Source organism: Megascapheus bottae, unplaced genomic scaffold, assembly GCF_031878675.1.
Source record: "Megascapheus bottae isolate mThoBot1 unplaced genomic scaffold, mThoBot2.hap1 HAP1_SCAFFOLD_40, whole genome shotgun sequence".
Classification (NCBI taxonomy): Eukaryota; Metazoa; Chordata; class Mammalia; order Rodentia; family Geomyidae; genus Megascapheus; species Megascapheus bottae.
Genome location: NW_028327715.1, coordinates 2853622 through 2871404, shown reverse-complemented (window position 1 = coordinate 2871404; position 17783 = coordinate 2853622). Strand labels below are relative to the sequence as shown.

The following is a 17783-nucleotide window of genomic DNA, read 5'->3' as shown; positions in this document are numbered from 1 at the left end:
TAGATGTGCAACGCACAGCAACATAAGGGCTGTCGGAGATACTCACACAATGCTGATGAAAACAAATGGCATGGAGAGAGCCTGCTGATTCCATGAGAGCCGAGGTGTCTACACCTATGAGTCCACTTCCATTTCTCCAAGAAGACTGAAAACAAAAGCCATGTAATATTGTAACAGGAACCAAAAAAATGAGAGCAAGCAAAGCAGGTCCCCTACAACAAGCAACAATACATCTGAGCTGATGTACAGTACCCACATCACTTCAAGCAAACACCCACAGTCACAGCAAGAGGAAGAGGAACTGTTAGGGAGATAGGGCAAAATAGTGGTTAACATAACACATAGCTAATACTGTGATCCATCGTGACATTTCTTGTTCCTATGGTGCCTGCTGAGCTGCTGCTTCCCATCATGCTGTGGGTGCCTGCTCAGCCAATGGAAAGAGGGCAAAGTATGCAGGAGCCATCCACCAATCAGTGCAAAGACGAGTGGAGGAGCCCTGTACTATATAGTATATGTATACACTATATATACACTATATATGCACACCACATATACATATAGTGTGCATATGGACATATATGCACATGTGTATTTATATATACATTATATATGCACTATATATATATATACATATATAATAGTCATGGGGCTTGAACACTGGGCCTGAGCCTGGGTAATGTCCCTGAGCTCTTCAGCTCAACACTAGTGCTCTACCATTTGAGTCTACCACTTGAGTTTTCTGGTGGTTAATTAGAAATAAGAGTCTCCAAACGACTAAACATAGAGCTCCCCTATGACCCAGCAATTCCACTACTGGGCATTTACCCATTGGTCCAGAAACAAGGACACACTAAATATACTAGCACAAGGATGTTCATTGCAGCACTATTTTTCATAGTGAAGATATGGAACCAACACAGATGCCCCTCAGTTTATGATTGGATCAACAAGATATGGCATTTATACACAATGGAATTCAATGCCGCTATCAGAACAACATCACCCCATTTGTAAGGAAATGGAAAGGTTTGGAAAAAATCATATTAAGTGAAGAAAGTCAGACCCAAAGGAACACAGGCTTAATGTTTTCCCTCATCTGTAATAATTAGTGCATATCTAAAACTCTCCTAGCATAGAATTATAATAGCTCAAACCCTAGATACATAAGGCCATATAGGATGAGGCCAAATTAACAGACTTCCAGGATATGGAAACAAGAGCTTAATTATAAATGACTGTTATTCTTTATGTATTATGTTTTTCTCTCTTCTCTTGTGTTGCCCTTTGGTTAATCTTATATTGTTACAGTATCCCACTTTGTTACCTGGTATATTATATAGATATTTACTTGTTTATTTGAAATAAGAGGGGAAAATGAGGGGAGGCAGTGGGGGAAGGGAAATGGGGACAAAAACATAAGAAGGGATATCAATATGTGAGAAGTCATGCACCCTCTATCTGATGAATATAACTGTAATGCCTTATGCATTGAAATAAAACAAAAGCTTAAAAAAAGAAATTAGTCTCATGGTCTTTTGGTCTTTTAGTGATCGGCTGCCTTTGAGCTGAGATCCTCAGATCTCAGCCTCCTGAGTAGCTAGGATTATAGGAGTGAGCCACCAGTGCCTGGCTATATAGATATATGTATATCTCCAAATTCATGTTAAGGACCTGGAGTTCCTGGATATTGAGCCATCACCCTTGTATTGTTTCATTCTAATACCCACATATCAAAGAGACCATGTACCTTTTGTTCTTTTGGTCTTGGCTTATCTCATCGACTCGATTGTTCTACTTCCATCCCTTTATGGGAAGGAAACTTTCTTATTGGCAGTGATAGTTTGACTGTATCAAAGGGTTGATTTTAAATTCTTGTGTATTAAATAAGAAGATGAAAATGTAAGGAAACTTATCAATTACAAGATAAAGCACAGGCTCAGCAATAACTCAGACTGGAGTATGCAAACCATCAATGGATCTGAGTTTCCCATGCATTAACAGCAGGCTTCAGTCAGCTCACTCTCAACTCAGAAATCAGCTACAGGAACCAGTCTCCAGGAGCCATTTGCTGCATGAGTAATGTTGTTTTATTTCCCTTAAGTATTCATGGAAGCATTCCTGAGCTAGACGGGGCTGGAGACTTCTGCAGGAACAATAAAATCCATGAATAATTAATCTGACTTAGGTTGACCCTTCTTTTTAACTTTTCCTCTACCAAAAAAAAAATACTGTGGGGTGGGAGTGTAGTCTAGTTGGTAGAGTGCTCTCCTAGCATTCAGGAAACCCTGGGTTCTATTCCCCAGAACCACATACTCAGAAAAAGGCAGAAATTGTGCTATGGCTCAAGTGGCAATGCACTAGCCTTGAGCAAAAAGGGTCCAAGGACAGTGCTCAGGCCCTGAGTTCAAACCCCATTACTGGCAAACACAAAAACAAAAACAAAAACAAAAACAAAACAAAATTCTGTAAACCACTTCAAAGTGCCTCATTCATGTAAACTCTGGACTTGTGTCTAGATCTCTTGCTTAACTTTGTGCACCAGAAACACTGTAATATGACATACATGTGAGCACCACTTACTCTGTCTGGTAAGAGGAGGGCCTTCAGAACAGGTTTCCCAGGAAACATAGATATTGAGCTTTTACAATCCTCTCCTAAGAATATCCTCCTTTGTTCTTACTATGTGAATGTTCAGAGTCCTATTTACTCATGTCCAAGTGTAATTTTTTGTCCTTTACTATCCCTTGGGTTTACTTGTCAATTTATAGGCACATTTTAATGATTACAAATGACAGAAATATGCAGTCTATGATTTTGTTTTTGGAGTCTGGCTTGCTTCTCTTAATATAATTTTCTCCAAGTCTTTCCATTTCCTTACAAATGGGGCAATGTCATTCTTCCTGATGGATGCATAGATTTCTATTGTGTAGTTTACCAAATTTTCTTGATCCATTTTTACTGAGGGGCATTTAGGTTGGTTCTATATCTTAGCCTAGGTCTGCCTTACAAAGTTGGAGTCTTCTTACTACTCTTCCCAGCCTAACTTAGTGGGAAAAGGGATTTGCTTTGTGTGGTACATCAGGAAGGAGGTGATTGTACTGTGTTGGTTAGAATCTCTGTAAGTGATCTTGAGTGCATGTTGGACTGTGGCCTGTTGGGAATCAGTGGCTTTTCACGGAGGAACTAGCTCTAGAGACTCTCCTTTTAGCCTGCCTGGAGCTGCCCTCAGCTTTACATCCTGTTGAGAGTGGTTTTTTTTATTTTCCCAGTGAAATTTTACAGACTTTTGGTTTTTTAATTCCAGGGGTCCAGGCTGGCTATAGGTTGAACTGCTATATGTCTAGAGCGTTGAGCTTGTCTTTGTTCACTGAAGAGAGGTATCTCTCTAAGGCTGCATCCTCCAGGACAAGGCTATTTCCCTCTGAGCAGAGATGTCCCACCCTGGGTAGAGCTATCTCTCCCTGAAAGGAGCTTTCTCCCCCTGAGTGGAGCTGCCTTCCACTGGCTGGAGCTGCCTCTCTCTGGCTCAGTTCTTCATTTTCTGCCAGAGAGGGTTGTTTCTAGGTTATCAGATCTTTTGCCCTCTTGAAAAATGTCATTGACTTCTCTGTCCCGTGTTACTAGCTAACTGCTCTGGCAGGCTCTATGCCATTATCAAAAATGGTTTTCTTCTTGGGTGGAGGGAAGGTTTCCTTCCAGATGTTGTTCTCTGGGAGGGAATGAGAAAGTCTTTTAGGGGTGTTTCAGACAATCTGTGGTGTAACAAGCTGTCTCTATATCTGTCTGGGGTAGGCTGGGATGTGGATTCCCATTCCTGGTCTTTAAGTTTAAGCTGAGAGTGAGTGGAAAGCCTGAGCACACTGTCTTTTCTGCTTTTCTCCTGGCTACCTTTGGTTACCTCCACCACCAGTGGGTTCTTAAATAGGTCTTCTTTAAGCAGGGTGATTGTAAATTTTTTATATAAATCTCTGTATTCCGTGTGACTGTTTAGATGCAGAAAATTCAGTGGGACCCCGTAACTCTACTTCTTCAGAGGGAGCTCTGTTGGTCCACTGTTAATTTTCTGCCATCTTCCCCCTTGTTCAATTTCTTACCAGAAACAACTTCTTGGAGTGTTTAGACATTTTGGATCTTGCTACAGGCCCTCGGATCACACCAACAGTCATCGAGGCTTCCCTTGTGATGAGAACACAGCTAACGCATGTCAGGCAACTTCTCAGTCACGGGAGATTGAGTTCGAAGTATTAATTACAGGGAATATAAAATAGTAATAAAAGAATAGATTTGGCATTCAGATGTAATTGGACACAAGTTTAACTTCATAGGAGAAGCACACACACAAATGAACAATCACCAGTGTTGATGAAAACAGGGAATAAAGGGGAGTCTCATGCTATGACACTGGAGATGCAAATTGGTGCATCCATTCCGGAAAATAGTAAGGAAACTCGAGAAATTAACAGCAGAGCCTCCTTGTGGCTCAACAACTCCCTACATGTGTACACAAAGGAAGTGAGGATCCCTGTCAGGACATATTCCCTTTCCATTCTTGATAGCGTTACTCACAAAGGCAAGATATCAAAACAACCAAAGTTTCCATAATGGACGAATTGATGAGGATACTTTGGTACAATTTTAAATTCATGCATATATATACATATATGTACACATATGCAGGTGTATATATTTACATATATGCATGTGTGTATACATATGTATATACATTATATACACACATGTGAATAAGGCTCAGACTTGAAAAAGAAGAGAACTTGACATCTGAATGGGTATTCAGAGCATGCAAGTTAAATGTCAGATCAATAAGAGAAAATACTGTAGTAATCATATTATATGTGGATTTGTAAAGTCAACTATATAGAGATAGAGAATAAAATCCCAATCCAGGATTGGGGCTGGGGAGAAACTGTGAATATGTAAGTCAAAATATGCAGAGTAGTAAATGTGTATGATTGACAGCCAGAAACACAAATGTCTAAAATAGTAGGACTGATGCCATTAACAGTGTATTTATTCTATTCAGGACTTTTGTTAAATGTGCACTTAAGAGAAGAATGTGAGATTACAGCTATGTTAATTGTGTCCATTTAGTAACCATTTTATCTGATGCTCTTATGACATCATATTGTGCATCTTCTTGTTTTACCAGTCCTGGGGCATGAACTCAGGGCCTGAGCACTATCCTTGGGCTTTCTCAAGTCTAGAGTTCTACCACTTGAGCCACAGCACCACTTCCAGCTTTTTCTATGTATGTGGTATGGAGGAATTGAACCCAGGTCTTTGTGCATACTAGGTAAGCACTCTACCACTAGGCCAAATTCCTGGTCCATATTGTACATTTTGATAGCATATCTTTATAAGTTTAGCTTTACCACTTAATCTTGAGCAAAGTCCTTAACGTCTCAAAATACCTATTCATTATCTTAAAATAATGTAAAATATTATCTTCATGTACATGTGATAAGGTTGTTTATTTTAATTTTATTGTCAAGGTGATGTATAGAGGAGTTTCAAGGATGTATGCATATGGTACTGAAATCCAATACAGTGACAACAGGGGATAAACCATAGAGGAAAAATACAAAAGAAAACAAAATAACTTCATATAGTACATTAAAACAACATCCTCTTGTTTCTATATCTTGGTGTTCATTTTGCTTGGCTTCATTTTATATGGCCATATGTACATAGCTATTAAGCTATATACTAATTATTACAAATGAGGGAAACCATGGAACCTATGTCACTTTGGGTCTGGCTTACTTCACATAAAATGATTTTTTTCTGTTTCCTTATGAATGGGGCAATGTATTCTTTCTGATGGAAGCATAAAATTCCATTGTGAATACTTAGTGATGAATTAAATTATTGTTATACATGTACACAGATATGATCATTAATAGTTTGATTCTCTTTCTTGGTAAACACATATACTTACTGAGGAAAATTCTTCTCAGCATGTTCTTCCACCTAACTTCCATTTGTGAGCGAGCATGCACCCTGGCCTCATGGAAGTGGAGGAAACCTGAAAACTATTATTGTCTCTAAATTTGGAATGCCAAAAGTTAAAAATGGGAAATTAAGAGGGGCCGGGAGTTTGGCCTACTGGTAGAGTGTTTGCCTAGAATGCACGAAGACCCAGGTTCAATTCCTCAGTACCACATATATAGAAAAAAAAAACAAGAAGTGGTGCTGTGGCTCAAGTGGTAGAGAGCTGGCCTTGAGAAAAGCCCCATGACAGTTCTCAGGCCACAAGTTTAAGCCCCAGGACTAGCAAAAAAAATGGGAAATTAAGATGGACATCTTTGGAATTTTTAATTAAAATTGATAAAGCAAAAGCAGCTGTTCCTCAATTAGTTTTTCTGGCCTTGGTTTCTAAACCATCCTGGATGTGTTGAAGGTTTGTCTTTTTTGACATATTAATAACAGTCTACTACTCTGGAAGGCAAGTGGCATTGGCAAGAGATTAACTTTGGATGAGACACTTAAAAGTCCTCCTTGGCTTGATATCTTCTTTATATTTTGCATCTGAATTTCAAATGGAGCAACAGGATGGAAAGAATTTCATATGGACACCACCGAATGTCTCCTGAACTAAATAAAGATCAGCTATTTAAAGTAACTTCATATGGAACAAATTAATTCACTTCTAAAGGAAAAAGAGTGAATTCTTGAAATCCTCAGGATCATTTCCCAGCACCCAAGACCTGAGTATTGGATGGTGATCTTTATATGTGTGTGTGTGTGTGTGTGTGTGTGTGTGTGTGTGTGTATGTATATATACATATATATAACACATATATGTTTAGAATATATATTATAAATTCTAACTCAACCATTAAGCAATTTGTGTTACATCCAATAAAGTATATAACATAAAAAGGCAAACAATACACAAACCATTTAACAAATTGGATAAAAGAATAAAGACAAGATAAAAGACTTTTAAAACAGATAAGAAGCAAATAAGATTATAAAAGAAGGACATCATGGCCACAAACCTAGCCACACTAATAATCACATTAAATGTAAACAGTTTCCAGTTAAAAGACCAAGATTTTCAAAGGGTCTAAAAAAGCCAGACACTGATATCTCATGCCCATAATCCTAGCTAGTCAGGAGGCTAGGATGTGAGAATAGCTGTTCAAAACTAGCCAAGGCAAGAAAATTTGTGAAGCTCTTATGTCCAATTTACTACCAGAAAACCAAAAAGTGAGCTGTTACTCAACTTGGTAGGACTCCAGCCTTGAGCAAACTATCTTAAGGATAGCACCCAAGTCTTGGGTTCAAATCCTACAACTAACAGAAAAAAAAAGAGGGGAGGGATCTAAAAAAAAAGCAAGCAAGCCCTTACTGTTGTTAGAACATACGCTGAATAGAAAGGAGACAGGGGGGTGGGATATGGAGGACTATACGACTCTCACATTGTGGTGATAGAGATAAATTAAAAGGCATCTTTTAGGAAGAGATAATACCAATTCTTACACCTGAGCAGAGGCACACGGACTGTTCCAACATATTAATAGTGAAAAGTAGGTGAGGGCTTACTCAAGAATAAGAAAAATCTGATTCCTGGGCAGTAAATTGAAATTGTATTTTTACATTTCTCTGAATAAAAAATAAAGCTAGGAAAGTTGTAGAATACAAGAACAATGACAAAAAGGCTGAGCCACTGTGAGTTTAACTACTCAAGAGGCCCAGACATGAGGGTCACAGTTCCACGTCAGCCTTGGCAGGAAAGGCTGTGAGTTCAAGTCCCAGGATACATGCCCCACCTCACCCCACCCATAGATATAAAGAACAACGACAAAAATTCAGTGGTATTCCTATATACCAATCATAAATTGAAAAACAACTATATATAGTAAAGGTAATATAAAATGTGTTGGGAAAAATACAAAACTACATAAGAAATGCACACTGAATATTGTAAATATTGCTGAAATGAGATGTATTCCTTGTGTATGGGTTGGAGGAAAGCCTTGTTATCATTCCAGTTTTGTCTAAATGATATATCAATTCCATGCAAGTTTAGTCAAAATAAACATAAGTAAGCCCTTTGTTTGATAGGAATAGTCACATTAATAGTAAAATTCACAGGGGAAAAGCAATCGATACCAAATAAACCCAAGCAAGTTGTAGACAAAGGTGGAGAAGTTACATCCTTAATTTCAAGGAATAATTATTAAAAATAAAACTTAAGATAGACAAAATGATCAATGACACTTAATAGAAGGCCTAGAGATAACTCTACGTCTATATCCATGGCTTTATGACAAAAGTACTAAGGCAGATTAATTGAGAAGAAATAGTTATTTGAAAGAAATAGACATCTATGTCGCAGTGACCTCAATTTAGCAAACTGGCAACACTTTATATCTCTAAATCCAACTGACAGTCAAAGCAATTGCATTAGCGAGATGATTAACTGTACCAGGCATACAGAACAAAGACCAGCATTCATTGGAGCGAGTCCTATCCAAGCCCTGACCCACTGTGCACTGAACACACCTCTGTGTTGGAGCAATTGATGAGCCTCTGTTCAGGTATGCCCAGACCCATTCCTCATACATTCCATTTTCCCTTTCATTGCTTTTTTTAGTGTCATGTCTTAAGTGTCTTTATTTTTCTTGGTGTTTACCTCTGCTGTGTCCTTATTCTTTTTTTTATTATTTAGGTTGAGTCATGATCCCTTGAATTCCTTAGGACACAACACTCAATACTCCAAACCTGGTTTGGGGGCAGGTTAGCTACCAGTAAATCCCAACCCACCTTTATCTTTGTCATACTCTGGGGTGCACCCGAAAGTTTCTGTCTCCTTCATAGAACAAGCTGTTACCCTCCTCCTTGTATTTAGTTTGCAGTTGTATGGCTAGAACTTCTTTTCTAGGTTGTAGCAAAGGTCAGGCAGATTCTAACTCAGTGAAGACTGGTGTGTCCTTAGCCTTGCCTCTTCAGAAAAGTTTCTTATGTCTTCTTGCATATGAGAGCTTTCGCATATATACTGAAAATTATGGGAGTGTACATGCACAGATCCCTTTTAAGTATTGATTGAATCCTGAGCCCTCATCTCCCTAAGACCAATTCGTTCCCATGCCTCAGACTCCTCCCACATTCCCTGAGCCTATTACAGAGGCCCATTCTCAGCATCTCTGAGCCACCTGGCTCGAACCCACCAGTTCCCTTAATTGTGCATTATTGCTCGTTCAATTTCCTCTGTGAAACTCCTTGCTCGGCTACTTCAACACTAATGTGTCTCCATCGACTCATGTTGCAGACTCCAAAAACTGAAGATCTTGTCCTCAGAGATAACACCCGAGGGTCAGGTCCACACCTACCCTCCAGGGTAGGATGCCTCCTTGCTCCAGCCTCATGGTTCCAGTAAAAGCTCCACTTTTCAATTTTACAGTAGTATGACAGGAACAAATGCTAAACAGAAACTATCTCTCTAATTTTCACTTGTGATGTTTTACCCCAGGGTAAGTAGAGGAATGCCAGTCCTGTCACATTACTGGACAGAAATAGTAAGTCCCAGCACCCAGCCATACTCAGCCATGAGAGCCTACAGAGTACTGGATTGCTGAGTCAAGATGGTTAGTAGGTTAAAAGTCTTCAGTGTACCTTGAATTAACAACACTGCCCAGTTATGATAGGTCTATCAGGGCTTTCTGGGTATCATAAACTGTGGTCCTTAGAACCCCTTCTGTCCTTAACAGATGATGTGACATATAACTGGCAGACACATACATATCCAGTCAGATGGAGACAAACAGAGAGACCCTTAGGGCAATGCTTTTTGTGAGGTCCCAAGGTGTTATCTACGCTGATGTCCCTTGGAGTTGTTACGAGTGATTTTAAAGCAAAAAATGAAGTGTTAGAGGAACCATACTGTGACTGAGAAATGGCCTCTGCAGGATTTCTGCACAGTCCACGTGGAGTGTGGGGTCAATGCATGGATGAGTGGCATCTTAGCTGCCCCATAGGAAAGTGCTTACCAAGATAGAATTGCACAAAGCAAGTGTTTAGAGAAGCCAGGCTGGTGACCACAGTGGAGTAGGAAGCCTTGAAACTGTGTCCACGGTCACTAAGCCTATCTGCTTAGATCTGAACTTACATTGTCAATGCATGTTGAGGCTAACAACAAGTAAGAATTAACTGAGCTTGATTTTTTTGGCATCTTTGATTCCCAGCTCCCCCCTCCCCCCGCCCAGGTTTCACCAATGGCTCACTGTCTAGGCTGAGTCCCCGAGGGAGGTCCCTGAGTCCCCTGCCCTATTCTTGATTGAGAGTAGCTTCAAGGTCATCGTATGTCCTCTGGGACTGCCTTTCCTGGAACACAAGAGGCTGGTGCAGGAAGTCCAGCAAGGAAACAAAGACAAGGCCTCCGAAGCTGGTGTGGTGGCTTCACTGGCAGGAGTCCTGGCAGTTTTCAAACTGATGACAGGCATAGTGTCCAAACAGCTGTGAAGACACAAGGGCAAACCCTGCTGTGGACAGAAGAGAGGATTCACAGCTGACATTTCCCAGTGCCAGGCTGAGGGGAAGGGTCTCTGCCTTTAAAAGAATTGACCGACCAGTTTCATGCTGTTTTGCTCATTCGCACATCTACATGGGCACACATCTACCTGTGTGCCCACACCCATCCACACACACTGAAGAGTGTTTACAGTCAAGAATTGAAGCTGAACACTGTATCTAACAGTGCTTCATAGCACTTACCAATGATTAAACTACCTAACAACAGTCGCTCCTCCAGGTCCTTACAGATAGTTAAGTTCCTCCATCTCCTAGGAATCAATTACAAAATGCAACCCGATGTTGCCAATAAAATCAATCTAGCAAAATTTTGCTGCATTTTTAATTGCAAAGTCCTGAATAATAGAGTGGCTTTATCATAAACTCGATTAGATCTTAATTGCAAATGCATCTGCTTTCCCCTATTGATATCTTTCCTGTAGGGAATCCATAAATACCAGATGTTGTAAGCTGCTCTTTACCTGGAAGAAGGGTTTCTCTCATGTAGCAATAATCAGCAAACACAAGAATCCAATTCTTCACTTCTCTAAAATATCAGTACCACTGCATACATTCTCATTCCCATATCCATGTCAAGTGATAGCTCCCTGTCATACCCAAGTTAATCATCAGAGACTGCCATCTCCTGTCATCTCTCTCCTGCACAACCCCACAGATTTTATGTACATTGGTTCACTATGTTGATGGCACCATGCAGGGAGAGGCTGAGGCTGATGTCATGGCCGCGATGGTCTTGCAAGGCACATGTGTGAGTGCTATGGATTGGAAAGTGGTTGAGTGTGTGCCCCAATTCATAAAAATGAAAAATATCAAAATGTGTAAGACACAGAAGAAACAATCCTTATATTAAATGCTGTGGACTATTGGCCACTTTCTGGGCTGACAACTCAAGTTATTATTTTAAAAGTTAAATCCAATGTAGGTAAAGGAAATAAAACAAAAAAGAGAAGAAAAGAAATTTTTTTAAAAAAACTAGATATACTGCAGTGTCCAATGTAGCAACACATTCTCTACACATTTGTGCAATAATTGGTATATGATATTCCAAGTCAAATGACTAACAGAAATTGAATTTTATTGTTTTTAAAGGGCAAAAGGAAAGAAGAGAAAATTAAAGTTTATTCATTGTTTATTCATTTGTTTTTCCAATCTATTTTTAAAACGTAATTCTGCCTCCACTGATACATTTCCTTCTACAATTTTTTTTTTGCCAGTCCTGGGCTTGAGCTCAGGGCCTGAGCACTGCCCTTGGACTTTTTCTCAAGCTAGAGCTCTACCACTTGAGCGTCAGCACTATTTCTGGCTTTTTTTTTTATGTATGTGGTACCAAGGAATTGAACCCGGGTCTTCGTGCATGCTAGGCAAGCACTCTACCACTAGGCCAAACTCCTGGCTCCCTACAATTTTTTTATTATTTTTTTTAATTCAGAAAAGTAAAATATGAAAAAGGAGAAAACTACTGAAGCCAGTTTCAATCTCTTAACATAAATGAATAAATTGTTAAGCCTTTATTAAGACTGATCTGTTACAGGTAAGAGGAGGAAAAGACAAAAATTTTCATTGTCAAAGATAAAAGAAATCACCATGGATTCTACAAATATTTAAGTAGAGTTCTGTGTGTAACAAATACTTGTTGATGAGTCAACCTTTATAGAAAGGGTAGATAAGACCACTGATTCAAATTTCACAAACAAGATTTTTATTTAAATGCAAAGTTTAATTTTATAATTAATTTACGTTATTGTTATTATAAAGGCGATAGATGGAGCAGTTACACAGGTCAGATAACGAGTCCATTTCCTTCCAGGCAGTGTCTTCTTTTCCTTGCTCTCTCCCAGTCCCTCCTTCCCATCTGTATCCATGAGTTGTCCTGAAATTTTTTTGGCCAGTCCTGGGGCTTGAACTTAGGGCCTGAGCACTGTCCTTGGGCTTTCTCAAGGCTAGAGCTCTACCACTTAAGCCACAGCACCACTTCCAGCTTTTTCTATATATGTGGTACTGAGGAATGGAACCCTGGGTCTTAGTTCATGCTAGGCAAGCACTTTACCACTAGGCCAAACTCCCAGCCTACCCATGAGTTGTTTACCAGTGTCATTTTCTTCATTGATCAGTGATCTCCACTGCTGTACTTTTTTACCCTTTTCCCTGTTCTGTATCTTCCCCGTAATCACCTGAGGATGCATATGTGACTACACCATACATAAAGTAAAAAAGTCTATTAAGTAAATTAATTAAATAATTTAAAAACCCTCAGGCCTCAGGGTGTAGCTCAGTGTTAGAGTGTTAGGTTCTGAGTTCCAGTCTCACCACTAGGAGAATTTATACTTGAAAATCTTCTAACCAAGAAAAAAAAGAAAAAAAATCCCAAATATACTTAGGAAGAAAAAATAAAGTGATTTAATTCTTTATAAGCTCTTTCAGAAAGTGGATGATGAGAAAATTCTTCTAATTCAGTTTACAAAAGGAGCACTACCCTGGTACAAATGCATTGCAAAAATCTACAAACCATGAATTTAAGTGTGCAATCATCCTCAAAATTTTATACATAAGGTCCAGGACCCTGAGTGGCTCACCCTAGCTACGTAGAAGGCTGAGATTTGTGGACTGATATTTGAAGCCAGCCCAGGCAGGAAAGTCCATGGGGCTCTCATCTTCAATAAACTACTCAGAAAACTCCAGAAGTAGTGCTGTGGCTCAAGTGATAGAGCACTAGGCTTGAGCACAAAGAGGCTCAGGGACAGCCCCTAGGTCCTAAGTTCAAGCCCCAGGACTGGCAACAACAACAACAAAATGTATGCATAAAGTTCAGGCATTATTAATATTTATATATGGACATGTACCATATATGAATTGTATATGTATATAATGTGGAATATAGTTCTGGTATATGTTATATGCATCTGTAATAAATGTTTAATATATATGCATATATATGATAACCATGCCATGTTTATCAGAGATATAAGGCTTTTTAATATTTAAAAATCAATTCAAATAGAATTCAAATAAAAGACAAATGTATGTGATTGGCTCAAGATCTTCAATAAATTCATCAATAATCTATAATAAATTTTTTCACTAAAATAGAAATTTCTGCTGGGTATTGGTAGCTCATACCTATGATCCTACCTGCTTAGGAGGCTGAGGTCTGAGAAGCACAATTCAAAGCAAGCCAAAGCAGGAAAGTCCCTGAGACTCTCACCAACAATTAACTAGCAGAAGGCCAGTAGAATTGTAGCTCAAATGGGAGCATGCCAACTTTGAGCAAAAAAATACCAAGCAATAATGTGAAGTACTGGCACAAGAAGGAAGGAAGGGGGCTAAGAATGTGGCTTAGTGCTAGAGTGCTCATGCAGGAAGCCCTGAGTTAGATACTTCAGTACCATAGACACAGAAAAAGCTGGAAGTGGCAGTATGGTTCAAGTGGTAAAGTGCTAGCTTTGAGCAAAAGCAGCTAAGGGACAGTGCCCAGGCCCTGAGTTCAAGCCCATGACTGGCCAGAAAAGAAAAAGGGAGGGAGAGGGAGAGAAAGGGAGGAGAGAGAGCAAAAATGAAAGGAAGATTATTTACTGGATAAATAAAATCAAAGAAAAATATACACCACATATTCAGTGGTGATCAATGTCCTGTGTAAATTCAGGAATAAGGCAGTTTGTCTGCTCTTAAAAATGTTTCTGCAAACATTTAATCAGCTAGTGCAATAAGGAAGAAAAAGAAAGAGGAATGCAGATTATCATCAAATAGTAAAATTCTATTCACAAAAGATATGATTAAGGAAACATCAGTTTTTAAAGGTCTTCAAAACTATTGGAAATAATAACTGAACTTATCAATGCCACAAAATGTAAAGCCAATATATGAAATATTCATTGTATTTTATATATTATGATAACTATTCAATCGAATTTCAAAAAACCTTTTAGAATACTATGAAAAAAAGCACTTAGCAATTAGATTAATAAAATATAAGCAAGAATTCCATAGTGAAAACTGAGAAAAATTAAAGATCAGTATAATATTAGAAATGTTTATTGGAAGGACCTACATTGTTGTGTTATTGGTTCTGATCAACTGAATCAACCCAAGTCTGATAAAAAGAAAAACAATGAGACTTATTTAATAGAAACTGACTACCTAGTTCTAAAATATACTTGGTGAAATATGTAATAATATGCTTTTGTTTTAGTGTTATATGTATTTAATCTTAAGGCCTTACAATTGTGAGGCAGGCACTCTACCAGGTAAGCCATGCATGTTCCCTTTTGATTTTAATGGTTTTTGAAATAGAGTCTCATGTCTTTGCTAGGCCATCCTGGATTGTAAATCTTCCATTTATGCCTCCTATTATGGGGATAACAAATGTATACCACTACATTTTCCTCATTGTTTGAGATGCAGAGAAGGAAGTCTTATTTTTTTCTGATCTTTCCAGTTGTCACTTCCTATTCCTCTTAAGTAATTGGAATTAAAGGGATGAGTCTGCAAGTGTCTGTGTTTATTTGAAAATACAAAGAATAACCAAACTTGTTTTGAAAAAGTAGAAAATGGAAACAGGTAGTTTATCTTGTGTGGTTGTTGTTCTTAATGTACATACGTTATTTCTCTTTTTCCCTTATGGTTAACCTCATGTAGTTACTGTAACTGACTTTGTTACCTGGTACATTGTATGTACATTTATTTGTTTATTTGAAATAAGAGAAGGGAATGGGGAAAAACAAGATGATTGGGAGGGGAAGTGAGGAGGCAAATGGAGACAAAAACGTGAGAAGGGATATCAATGTATGAGAAGTAATGTACCTGCTACCTGACAAATGTAACTTTAACCCCTCTATCCCTTATCCCTACAATAAAATTTAAAAAAAGAAAAAGTAGAAATAATTGCCTTCTAGGACCTTTCCTGATTCTATTAATATCTTACAGGATGCTATGATGACTTAGATAATGTATTAAGCATAGAAAATGTACCAAAAATTTCAAAGATGGTGCCACATATATAGTCAACTGATTGATATCAATAGTACCAAGAAAACTCATGATTACGTCCAGATATCTAGAGAAAAAAATAAAAGCAAAATAAGTACCAAATCCAAACTTTTGTCTTACACATCACGTACACACAACAACACACACAAAGACACACAAATAGTTGAAGATGTAAGATTTCTGAAAGCAAATATAGAACATTTTTGTATATTGTGTATGCCAGATTTTTAGAGCATATATAAAACTAAAAGTAAAGGAAAAATGATGAAGAGTTATTTCCTAAGCTACTTACTCTTTCTAGATGAATATAAGAACTGGATTCTAATGTAAAATTAAAAAGATTTATCACTTATTAAGTATACAAATTTTAAAGCGAGACAGAATCTCATAAAATACCGGGTCTGACTTCTTATTTTATATATGAATGAGCTAAAACCAAAAGATTCAGATTCATTCCCATTATTAATGGCAACACCACAGATTCTTTTTGGGTTCTGACTGCTTAGCACAGCCTGCATTACAGAATGGTAGCTCACTAACTACTCAGTGAATGTGCATGGATGACTTCCAAATATCTATTTAACATAAAAATGTCCCAAAGTACTGTTATAATTATACTTACTATTTTAAACTTAGAAGTAATATAATTTTAGTTTAGTTTAGTCTACTGGAGGAAAAGAAAATGACATCCAAAAATGTGTACCTCAATAGCCAATTCTGTCATTATTTTCATCAAGTAACAAAGACCAGACCACCACGACTTCATGCTTTTTTTTTTCTTTTTACAGTTGTGGGGCTTGAACTATGGATCTGGGCATCATCCCTGACCTCTTCAGCTCAAGGTGCTCTATCATATGGCCACAGTGCCACTTCCAGTTTTTTGGTGGTTAACTGGAGATAACTGTCTCACGGTCTTTTATGCCCAGGCTGACTTTGAACCATGGTCCTCAGTCTCAGGCTTCTGAGTAGCTAGGATTACAGGTGTGAGCCACCAGCGCCTGGCTCAACTCTTTATAAACTGTATGTGGGATATGTGGTATCACACATGGAAACACCATTGCTGCTTAGCTGACTGCCTTACGTGAACTCTTCCATTTCTTCCGACTGGTGACTTTAACACAAGACTGCCACATCTGGAAAAAGAACTCGACAGAGAAACTTCAGAACAGAACAACTGCATAGACCACTAGACCTAACAGATATCAACAGAATATTCCACCCAGAGACACCAGATTATTTATTCTTCTCAGAATCACATGGAACATTTCACTACTTTATTTAAGTAAGTATAATTCTTCTGTATATGAACTTCCTGCTCGCTGACAATAAAATTGAATTAAAAATATACACACAGGGGCTAGCAATGTGTCCTAGTGCAAGAGTGGTTGCCTAGCATGCACAAAGACCTAAATTTGATTCCTTTGTACCACATAAACTTAATAAGCCAGAAGGGGTGCTGTGAATGAACTGGTAGTACAGGAGCCTTACAAAAGCTCAAAACCATGACTTCAAGGACTGGCCAAGAACCACACACACATAGTGCCTTATCACAGAAAGAAATCTGTACACCCATTTCTTTAATGAACATTGATTCTGAAGTTCTCAAATTCTGGGCACCTGAATTCAACAACTCATAAGAAAATCATACATTATGATCAAAAAACATTGGTTCTGGGCACACAAAATGGTTCAACGTAAGAAACACATGAATAACATAATAGATGAAAAAATAAAATAAACAACAGCCTTTGACAAGATAGATCCTGAAGCCCTTTATTAAAACATCTGGAGAGGGGTTGGGAGTTTGTCCTAGTGGTAGAACGCTTGCCTAGCATGCACTAATACCCAGGATTTGATTCCTTGGCACCACATACATAGAAAAAGCCAGAAGTGGTGCTGTGGCTCCAATTGTAGAGCTCTAGCCTTGAGAAAACCCAAGGACAGTCCTCGGGCCCTGAGTTTAAGCCCCAGGACTAGCGAAAAAAAATCTAGAAAAAAAAGCCCTGGAGAAGCTAGGAATCTATGGAACATTCCTCAATATAGTGCAATGTATGTATGAGAAACCCACAGCCAGCATGATACTTAATGATGAAAATAAAAGCCATCTCTGCTAAAATCAGGAACAAGATAAGGACGATGAATCTCTCCATTCCTCTTAAGTCTACTATTGGAATTTCTAGCCAGAGCACTAAGGGAAGAAGCAGCCATAAAGTGGATAAAAATACAAAAAGGAGAAGTAATTT

The 17783-nt window shown here is 38.4% G+C and overlaps 1 pseudogene; it reads left to right on the top strand.

Moving 5' to 3' along the window:
- The first annotated feature begins 381 nt into the window (after window positions 1–381).
- Window positions 382–17783, top strand: part of LOC150039352 (vomeronasal type-2 receptor 116-like) — a 33248-nt pseudogene continuing 15846 nt past the window's right edge.